The sequence below is a fragment of the Microcebus murinus genome, chromosome 9, assembly GCF_040939455.1.
Source record: "Microcebus murinus isolate Inina chromosome 9, M.murinus_Inina_mat1.0, whole genome shotgun sequence".
Taxonomy (NCBI): Eukaryota; Metazoa; Chordata; class Mammalia; order Primates; family Cheirogaleidae; genus Microcebus; species Microcebus murinus.
In genome coordinates, this window is record NC_134112.1 from 90,311,495 (window position 1) to 90,322,810 (window position 11,316).

The 11,316-nt window shown below is 45.0% G+C and overlaps 1 long non-coding RNA gene across 2 annotated transcripts; it reads right to left on the bottom strand.

Moving 5' to 3' along the window:
• Nucleotides 1-4,309: 4,309 nt before the first annotated feature.
• On the bottom strand, nt 4,310-10,284 carry LOC105873233 (uncharacterized). Of its 2 annotated transcripts, none has more exons than XR_012921036.1 (4): nt 10,047-10,284; nt 7,398-7,445; nt 6,658-6,797; nt 4,310-6,565 (listed from the first exon to the last, which is right to left on the bottom strand). It is a non-coding gene; the product is annotated as an uncharacterized LOC105873233 (long non-coding RNA). The 2 variants fall into 2 exon arrangements; XR_012921037.1 differs by lacking the exon at nt 10,047-10,284 and adding an exon at nt 9,874-10,030.
• Nucleotides 10,285-11,316: the final 1,032 nt, after the last annotated feature.

The following is an 11,316-nucleotide window of genomic DNA, read 5'->3' on the forward strand; positions in this document are numbered from 1 at the left end:
CAAGTTTAAGACAGCTTAGGGTCTGTGATAATTTTTTTGAAAGGGAAACACTGCTGTAGAATGCTATGTCAGGGGAGGGTCCCAAAGCACCCCCAGTCCCAGTGGAGGCCACCACATCCTTAGGGTCCAGACTGCTTTGATCTGTCTGGATTGGGGGAGGGTAGCTGAAAGTGGCCCTTAGAGCCAGAGGATTTTAGAGCACAGGAAGGGGCCTAGAGGCTTCCCTATTCATCCTCCTCACTTTACTGAGGGGCTACCCCAGATCCAGAGCGCTCAGACCCATTGTGGGGATGGGGAACTGTGGACGGTCACTCCTGGGGAACGGAGTCACCGCAGGACTGGTAAGCCTCAGCCCAGATGAGAGCTTGTGTGTGTGTGTGGTATTTGTGTGCAGGTGCATGTGTGGTATGTGTGCACAAGTGTGTGAGTCTGTATGTGTGCGCGTGTGAGCACATGGGTGGGTGGGTGTGAATGCGTGTGGTATGTGTGCACATGCATGTGCAATCTCCACCTTGATAGTTCCCAGGAGAATGGTTGTCTGTGCACATCTTTTAAAATTCAGAGTGGTCCCTGGCACTGAGGATAGAATGTGAATATATTTGATCTGGATTCATATGGAGGAAAGAAGGAGGGAAAGCCCCCCTGGTTGGTTCCCAGGGAAGGGAGACGAGATTTTCAGGGAGAGATGAGGACTGTGAAGCCCAGCCCAGCCCCTGGCTCCAAGGAGTCCAGGTCTGGCCCTGGAGACGTTCTTATCAGCTGCCCTCCCTGTTTCCTGTTTGCCGGACCCCTGGGCTGAAGGCACATCTGCTTCTGTTTATTCTCCCCTTTATCTTAATGGCCCCACACAGCTCTGAGTACCCCTCCCCACTGCCAGGGCACTCAGGTAGGTAGAGACCCGGAAGGGAAGGAGGAAGGTAGACAGGCCAGTCACTAAGACGCCCTGGAGCTGAGGTCAAAGTGGAGAAGGGAAAAGAGGACAAAGGGCAGAAGGCTCTCTTAGAACAAAAGCAGGAAGTGGCAGGTTGCTGGGGGCGACCATAGCTGCTGAGAGAAATATAATTACTTTGCCATTTCGGTTACACCTAGGCTAATAACAACTGGAAATTCCTGTTGGGAGGAGGAAATTTTCTCTCATTAAGAGATAATCGAGAGTCACTGGCCCTTGAACCTGAACAGCCAGTTTCATACTGGAAGAACTTTACTCAGATAGGGCCTCTGCTAGCCCATAGCGCACCTCTGTGCAGGTTAGAGAAAGGGACCCCTTTCTCCAGGCAGTCACAGCCCCTGCCTTGTCCCTTCCCTTTCCCCTCCCCCGACCTGCCCCTTCCCCAGCACCCTGTGACAAACAACCTGGGCGGGTACACTGTCATAGCAGCTCTCTCCTGTCTCCTCCGGCTAACACTTTCATTACCCTGGACAGCTGAAGCTCTGAACAGACCACCCCAGACACGGAGAAAAGCTTTGTAGCATGAGACACTTGAGTAGCTTTTAACATTCGCCTGGTCCAAAGTCCTTGCTCTAATCCATTCCATGATCAGGCTTCTGGTTGAGTTGGAGGGAAGCTTTCCCATCATATAGTAACCCCAGGCCCCACTGAGTTTCTCCTGAACTGTGATTATTGGCAATTGAGAATTAATGAGAAAAGTTACAGATGTATTCAAGGATTCCCTTCTTTACATTTTGCTTAATAGCTGTCATCTTAACGCATGGCTTTTGTTTTTTTAAAAATGTAGGTATTATGAAGTTCAGTTCTTTTTAAAGAGTTTTCTTTTTTTGTAACCAATTGTGAATATAGCATGGTGGTTCCAAGCTTGGACTTTGGCGTCAGGACGACCTGAGTTCCAATTGCTAGCTCATCCACTTGCTAGCTCAAAGGCCCCAAGTAGTTTGTTTAACTTCTCCACAGCCTGATTTCCTTATCTGCAAAATGAGGGTAAGTAACATTATCTACTGTAAAGAATTAGTGTGTGAATTCAATGAGGTGATATCTGGGAAACACTTGGCACAGTGCCTGCACAAAGCACTTAATAAACATTAGCTACTATTAAGCTATTTTAAATGGGTAAAAAAAAAGTGATACCTTAGTTCTAGCTCATTGAGAAGGATGACCATGTTTTCTGCCCCTTGGAGAAATGGCAGGTCCCAAATCTGGGACAGGGAAAGTGAGCCTGAGACGGGAAATTGTGCCAGAAGGCAAGGAAGTGTTCAAAGACAGAACCAGCTTGAAGGCAGATTTACTGGCCAAATTTGGGGCAATTTGAACATCGAAATGAATTGTAACTATAATTGATAACACAATGAATAAAAAAATCCATGTGTCCCTAGTGATATTCAAAACAAGGAGGAAAGGAAGGGAAATGCTCGCTGATAAAAATAGAAGAATGCTAGAATTGCAAATCACTCTTTTGCAATCCTAAGTGAAATAAGTAATTTAGGCAAAGATTATCAATGGGACTACTGAACAAAGGTAATTGAAGAGCAAGATATTCACGTTGGGTTAAAGTATCACCTGACTTACAAATTACCAAGGGGAAAGTTTCCCTTTACAATGGTGAGACCTAGGGGTCACCACCTCAATCAAGTGATCAAACCGAGCATCACTAATAGTGCAACAATTATGCACCTTCTGACATGATGTAGTTTGAAATACTCAATACTACCCCCTATGAATCCTTACTTCCCAGAGTGATTGAGATGAATCTAATCAAGCTCATGACCTAAGTTACAGTGCACAGCAAAGAGGATAGAGGAACAAGTTAAATTATACCAAGAGGAATCAAAAAGACAGATGCAGAGTGTGGAACACACTATAAGACAACTGACCTGTGACAAAGGCTCTCTCCTTGACCAAACTTTAGGCAGGCTCCTCTGAGCACTCTTTTTGACTAGTCCTGGACCTCGGCCCCCATCCTGCCTTTGGTCTGTCCAGCCCAGTCTTAGCAAGGATCCTGCTAAGTCATCCCTCTGCCCTTGATATCAGATCACCCGTGATATTTGATCAAGTCTGGCACCACTACCCCTTGATGTCCAATCCCTTAGCCTGTGTTTAGCAAGAATCCCCTACCTTCATGTGTCCTGTTGGTAATTCCCCTCATCCTCTCTTTGGCTATAAATCCCTACTTATCATTGCTGTATTTGCAGTTGAGCCGAATCTCACTACCCTATCGCAATACCCCTATTGCAATAGTCTTGAATAAAGTCTTCTTTACTGTTTGAGAATAATTTTTCCTTAACACCTGGACACTTCAGAAAGTTAATGTCATTTATCTAAAGGTAGAATATTTTAGAAAAAAAGACATTAGAGATACATAATAATCAAATACATATAAGATACTTTGGATCCTAGATCAAAAAAGAAAAAAATCTACAAAACATATTTTGAGGACAATTGGATACATTTGATTATGGAATGGATATTACAGAATTACTGTTAATTTTCTTAGGTGTAGTAATGGTATTAGTTATGAGGAGAACAATCTTATTCCTACTAAATACCTGCATTTAGATGACAACCATATTTAGGGCTGCTGTAACTAATTGCCACAAACTGGGTAGTTTACAACAACATAAATTTATTTTCTCACAGTTCTGGAGGCCAGAAGTCCAAAATCAAGGTGTTGGCAGGGCCATGCTCTATCTGAAGTCTCTAGGGAAGGATCCGTCCTTACCTCTTCCAGCTTCTGGTGGTCGCTGGCATTCCACTGCCATCTAACAAGCATTGCCATTGTCACTAGGCACCTGCAGGTGATCCTAATGCTCTGCTAAAGTTGATAAATACTGGTTGATGTTATAAACCCACATGGATATATCTAAATCCCCTGCAATCTTCCCTCTGCCAATCTACCCTAGGATGTGTTCTTTTGAGAAACAGCATAGATTTGTGTAAAACTAAACCAACACAGCACATACCTACGACTCACACAGAGATGGCAAGTATTTCAGTGAACACTGATCAATGTAACTAACAATGTCTACCAATTTATTATTAGATATATTTCACAATAGGGAAATATATCCAAAGTAAATTTATTTCTCTTGAGCATCAACACGCTTTGGCTAGCTGTCAGTAGAATGCTTTGTGGCTCTTTTTCTAAGTGTGTCTGCCAAGTGTTAGGTGGAAATCCAGGTGGGGTTGAGGAGGAGGCTTGTGGACAGGATAAGTGCCTCTTTCACCCCTGTCTCCTCAACTGCTGCAGCCTCACTTTCACCTCTGTTGTAATATTGCATGTCTGTGTCAGATTCTGTGGTTTTTGTTTTGTTTTGTTTTTTTTGAGACAGAGTCTCGCTTTGTTGCCCAGGCTAGAGTGAGTGCCATGGCTTCAGCCTAGCTCACAGCAACCTCAAACTACTGGGCTCAAGCGATCCTCCTGCCTCAGCCTCCAGAGTAGCTGGGACTACAGGCATGCGCCACCATGCCCGGCTGATTTTTTCTATATATATTAGTTGGCCAATTAATTTTCTTTCTATATATAGTAGAGACGGGGTCTGGCTCTTGCTCAGGCTGGTTTTGAACTCCTGACCTGGAGCAATCCGCCCGCCTCGGCCTCCCAGAGTGCTAGGATTACAGGCATGAGTCACCTCGCCCGACCTGTTTTTGTTTGTTTGTTTAAAGGATTTTGTTTCTAAAAACATTTTTTACACCACCAGTCTAGTTATTGGCTTGACTAACATGGATACTCAATAAGGAATGGATTCTACAGCATATCCAAAGCAAAATAGAATTATTTTCCTCTGACAATAAAAATTTCCTTGGTGTATTTGCAAAGAGTGGCCCAGACAGGGAAAGAAAGAGTTCCCTGGCCTCGTGACAAGCTTGCATCCAGGGTTAGGCCGCACGCACACTCTAGCCATCTGTAGAAGCACACCCTGGCCGGCTGTTCTAGCAACACGGATTGGGAAGGGCAGGAGTTCTGGGCTGTGCTGTCAACAAAATGGGGCGCCTCAAACCCCCTAACTTCTCTGTGGCTCCATTTACTCAAAAGGCGGTGAGATAGGCCACAGGGACTCGGTTACTAACAGTAGTTAAGGTCCTGGGATTTGTCATGATTTACTTTTTCAAAATTACATGTGTGAAGATTTTAAGTTATTCCAAAAATAATGTCACTCTAACTCACTTATCCAGATATGCTTGCTTGAATGGGAGAAAAAAGCAGGAGTTTAAAATGAGGAATTATGCATAACCTGGATTCCCAGGTGGGAGTGTGGGCATGCATGGTCATCGTCCTTCATACAAGCACAGAAAAAGGTGGGAACGGCTGCTATACAAGCGCCTGATGGGGCATCCTTTTTATTTGTTTGTCTGGTGTTTGTTTGGAGACTAAATACTATAAGTAATGCTTATAGTATGCTATAAGCCTAGCATTGTTTCTTGCATATCTCAAGCCACAGTGAGTTTAACTTCTTCCATAATTCAATAATGATCTTTTTTGGTTACTGTTTGTGTCAAGTAACACATGGGCATAATTTTAAAAATAAAATAAATTTGAGGCTGGGCACCGTGGCTCACGTCTATAATCCCAGCACTTTGGGAGGCCCAGGTGGGAGGATCGTTGAGGCCAGGAGTTTGACACCAGCCTAGGCAATATACCGAGACCTCCCATCTCTACAAAAGATTTAAAAAAAAAAAAAAGTAAAACAAATTTAAAACAAGCAGTCATTTCCCCCTATTCCCACCCCTGGTTTCTAGAGGCAACCACTTTTTAACTTTTACCAGCTTCTCTGCCATTCTCAGTTTTATTTATTGTCTATTGTCTTCCTCCTTTGGAAAATAAGGATTTAATTATCATTGTCATATGTTTTCTCTTTCCCTATCCTCCTAATTTGCTTATATTGCAATTTCTGGTTTAATCAGTAGCCAGTGTTTATTATGACAATGTGACCATTATTCACACTGAGCTGTGTAGAGTAGTGTGATTATATTTCCTATCCAGTACAAACTTTTCCATGTTTTCCCTGGAGATAAGTATTGCCTCATTTTCTATTTGTTCAATTGTCTATATAAGTATTGCTAATTCTTCTCCAAATCCTCTATTGGAAATGTCAATCTTCTCTCCTTGTATTTAGATGTAGCAGATCACATGTCAGTTTCATTTATTTTTCTTGGAGGCGTCCTTAAGTCCTCTGTCCTCCTGCTCCTGATTCTCTTCTCCTCCCATTTCATGAGTTTCAAGTCTTCCTCTTGATTCTATTTATTCTTTTGTTTTCGTGGAATATATTATTTAATAGTTTCCTGAGAAAGGCTGCTTAGGAGGAAAAAAAAATTGAAATCTTACCCTTCTGAAAATGTCATTATTCTACCTTCACACTTGCATGTTAGTTTGGCTTCCTATAGGTTGGAAAGAATACTGTTTAAGAATTCTGACCAGCAATGTTGTTCTGAGCAACATAGTGAGAACCCCATTTCTACAAAAAATAGAAATATTAGCCAGGTGTGGTGGTGCACACTTGTAGTCCCAGCTACTTCAGAGGCTGAGGCAGGAGGGTCACTTGAGCCCAGGAGTTTGAGGTTGCTGTGAGCTATGATGACACCACGGAACTCTGGCCAGGGCGACAGAGCAAGACCCTGTATTAAAACAAACAAAAAAAATTATTCTCCTCTCTCTGCTCTTACCTCTTTTATGGATTTATGCTTTTTTAAAGAGTCTTTTTACTTACAGTTTAGCAGGGTTTGGGAAGGAGGCTGGGGCATGTGCACACGTTCAATCTGTTATGTTTTATGGGAAGTCCTCAGAGCCCATAGAACCTTCAACCCTCGTTTTACTGAAGTAGACGTCCTCATAGCAACCGACTCCCAACTTCAAAATGGAGATCAAGGAGAAGCATGACTTGGTTCACATCGTTTTAAGAACAATTTCCAAAACTGCTTTTGGCCTATGTGGTTAGGTCTGAATTATCACTCTAAATATAATTGTGTATGGTGAGTGGACTGTGTATACACAGCTCAAAGCCAAAGCCCCAGCCCTGTCCCTTCTGATGAAACACCAGTGCCCACAAACAGAAGGTTCCCTTCTCTCTCCTTCGCTCACCCATGGAATAAACAGGAAAGTCTCTTGGGGCTGTGGTCTTGGGGCTATAGCCCTGCCCCTCATTTCCTCAGACCCTTTACTGAGAACTGAGTCATTGCGACATCACGCTCAGCCAGCTGTCTCAGCACAAGAAAAAGCTTTGCTGTGGTGTGAGGTTTTGTGGGCTGCAAACTACATCTAGGTCAGCAAATTAAACTCCACAGCGTGGTTACCAATTCCAGCTTTATCTAGCTTAAGGGCTGTCTGATTTCACCCTCTGGGCACTGGCTCTTCTGGTACTTGGGATACAAGGCCCCTCTGTGGGTGTTTAAGGCATAGCACTTCAGGCCTAAACCACTGGATGACACACGCCTAAACCCAGAATCTTACCTTCCCCGCCAGCGCTCCAGGGTACGTGAGGGCAAGCATACTCCAACCCTGCAGATGAAGAGATTGTGTGTGCAGAACTTTCACTGACCACTTGTGTTTCTCTCCTGGCATGCTTTGACCCTACCATGAGATGAGCCAACCCCTTCTTTCCTGGTTCTGTTTCACAGACATTTTTAAGAATGAATGGTTACCAACAGGTGGCCAGCTGGTCTACCTAGAAAGGGACTTACAATGGGGAGAGGTCACCCTGGCCCAGAGTCTGGATCTCAGATGTATAGCAGATAAAGCCCTCAGAGACTGAGTCATGTTAAAAATTCAAAAACAACTCAGCAAATATTTATTTGAAGGCATGTTGCTCTTCAAGGCTTTGGAATACCGACATGACAACCAGAATCACTGCCTCCCAAGAGCTCGCTGACTATGAAGGAAGACCATTCTAGTGGATGGCTACATTGTTTACTACCCAGCACCCATTACCCCTTCTCCTGAAAATAGTATCTGGGGATGACCTCCTTAGTCCGTGTCCTTTCAGTGGAACTGAACCCATTCCTGGCTCTGGAGCTGCGGCATAGACTCAGGCCTGGCTGCGGTGGTCAGTTTAGAGATGGACATGTAACCTGATCAAGGCCAATGACATGCATAAGATTTTTTTGCTAGTATTGTTCAGGGAGAGGTACTAAATATATGCTGCTAGGATTGGTACTAATAATTTGTCTCAGCTCGTTAGATTGGGTTTTCTGTCATTTTCAATCCTGAAAGAGATCTGTGTCGCAGGTGGAACAGTGTTGTTCCCCAACGCTGCCAAATTCATATCCACCCAAAACTTTAGAATAGGATCTTATTTTTTAAAAGGGTCTTTGCAGATGTCATTAGTTAAGGATCTTGTCTTGAGATGAACTCATTATGGATGTAGACGAAGCCCTAAATCAAACAACTGATGTCCTTGTAAGATGAGGAGAGAACACAGAGAGACACAGAGACACAGAGAAGAGGCCTTGTGAAGCAAGCAGAGTTTGCAGTGATGCTACCACAAGCCAAGGAACGCCTGGGCCACCAGAAGCTAGGGCGAGACAAGGAAGGATCTCCTCTTTAGCGCTGCCTGAGGGACAATGGCCCTACTGACATGTTGGCCTCCAGAACTGTGAGACGATACGTTTCCATTGCATTGAGCCACCCAGGTGGTGGTTCCTTGTTACAGCAGCTCCAGGAAACTAATACACTCTTAACACATGAATCATTCAGCACATACTTATTGGTGCCTAATATGTGTCTAAAGAGGTCTTAGGATAAAATTCAGAGAAAAGGGATGTGGAAAATGTAGAGAGAGATTTGAGCTGATCAGATTAAGGTTAACTAGTTGGGGCAAGAACATTTCATATCACATGACATCAGGAAGCCCATAATGTCTTGTGGCCCTTATATGAATGATGCTAAATTTGGTCACTCCATCACAGACTTTTATTTTATAGCTACTTATTTTCCTTGTGAACTAGCAAGTAGTTCTGTAGGTGATATTTTGGCACCACACAAACATCCTGTTTCTCAGCGAGGTTTCACTACTGGTTTTTATCACTCAGTGATATCCTAGCCCGAATCAATTCTTTACTGGTTGCCCTCCCAGCAATTTAAACTTAAGCAAGTTTGGCCCTCCTAAGGCTATAGCATAGGAATACCTTAACATATAGTAATTAATATGTACCATAGGATGAAGCTAAATCTCTTATCTTTAGAGAAAGAGAAGCCTTTCTCTTTCCTGATATCCTCTGACCTAACTTCTCAGTCTGTGGAGACCAGGCCTGACTGGTAGGTTCGTTGGTGCCTGGAAACTAAACATCAGAAGAATTTTTTGTTATCTTTGGTTGTGGTGCCTAAACACAAGGATCAGAACCATTTGGGGTTAGGATGGGGAAAGTGCCAAGGTGAAATCAAACAAATGAAATAAATACGTCTGAAATTGTGGCAGGATAAGCTGAGGTGAAGATCCCAGCAGACTAAAAGAATCAGGGAAGGCGAGAAGGGGAGCCCTGCCCAGAGATCTAGCAGAATGGTGAGAATCTGCTTGCTTTGAGAGACAGGCTTGGAGGCAGGGCTTCTCTGTCTTCCTAGCAAATGCTGGTTGGAGTGGAGTAGGGTTGGGGAGAAGGGGATGTCCCGTGGGCCAGGTTAACTGGAAGAAGTAGGAGAAACCAAATGATGCCAGAGGGTGTGGCACACCGAGCTCTGTCCAAGCAGAGAGAAAGGCTGAGGTCAGAGGCCAATGAAAGTCATCCGTTCACACAGTTGGCAAGAATAAGAGAGAACCGGTGGAGGTACCCACAGAGCCAAGCGCTGCACAGGAGGGAAAGCCTCAGGTTATCCAGGAAAACTCAGTTTCTGTGTGCAGACTAGAAAGGAGGGGGGCGGCTACAGGAGCCCCCCGGCAAGTCAGGCCCCCAGCACCTCACCCTACCTCTCTCCCTGCCACCCACGCCAGTACCTGGAGCTGCAGGAGCCTGGGGAGAACATTCGCTGCAGCCCGTGAGAACACAGGGCAGCGGGGCTGGCCTGGCGCTGCTCTCGCGTCCTCCCCTGCACTCCTGCCCCTGAAGGCCCGCTCCCTGGCGTGCCTAGGAAGGGCTGTAGGAGCTTCCTGCAGCGTTTCCCCATTACCTTAGCGTTTCAGCACCTGGAAGAGATTAGTGTCACTGGCAAACCTGCAGAGCTCATTGTGCACTTCCTCTTCAACGTGAGTTGTAAAAAAAAAAAAAAAAAATAGTTGAATGAGATCAGTTCCAGCACTTTCCCTAGCAATCTATGTAAAATCTATAGAGGAGTGTCTATTTATCACTACCCTGGGGTTTCCTGTTTTGAACCTGGCCTGTTCTTGGCAGATACTCTACCCCTGCTTCATCACACTGAAAGACTTGGACGGACTTAACCCTCTCCCTTCCCCCTTCCCCCCCTCTCCCCTGCCCTGCCCCTTCTGAGTGCAGACACACAGGCCGGACTTAGTCCTCTGGGGACAGGTGACACAGGAGAGGTGACCAAACCACACTAGCCACCCTGACCTTTGGTCTCTGCATTTTCCTCTCTCCTTTCTTTCCCAGGTGACATTTCATGCAAGGTGGGAGACTGTCCCCTTCATTTTGGGGGTGTAGAGAAAACGCAGGCCATCTGGACAAAAGCTTCTCTTGCTGTTTTCAGAAACAGAGAAATCCTTAATGTGGGCTGTTGGTTACAAAGACCTAACAGATTGAGTTCAAAAGCAAACCCTTGGCCCAGCCTAGACTGTTCAGAAAACAATGGGGAAAAAGTCATTAAATGGAGGTGGATAATGAAGATCCAGGATCACCTCTAGAAAACTAGCTGGGCAGTTGTAAGTCCATTTTTTCCTGCATTATTAAGTCATCATTATATGCTGACTAGATGCTATGGGCTGAATTGTGTTCCCCCAAACTCATGTGTTGGTGCCCTCACCCCCAATGTGACTGTATCTGGAGACAGGACCTAAATCAGACGAACAAGGTTAAACAAGGTCAGAAGAATGGGACCCTGATCGGATAGGATTAGTGTCCTGGTAAGAAGAGACACCAAAGAGCTTGCTCTCTCCCTGCGCCGCCCCCATGTGAGGACACACAAGAAGGTGGCTGTCTGCAAGCCAGGAAAACAGCCCTCACCAGGAACCACACTGGCTGGCACCTGGATCTTGGACTTCCCAGCCTCCAGAACTATGAGACGTCTCTGCTGTTTAAGCCACCCGAGCTGTGGTACTTCGTTGCGGCAGCCCGCTCCCAACAAAGCGATGACTGTTGATCCTGCGTCAGAACACTGCTGGGTCCCACAGGGCTGACCCGCTAGCCTTAACACCCTGTCCCTGAAGCCCTCTGGAGATAAAATTATAATAGCTACATCATTCTGCTTACATCCTCACGACAATTCT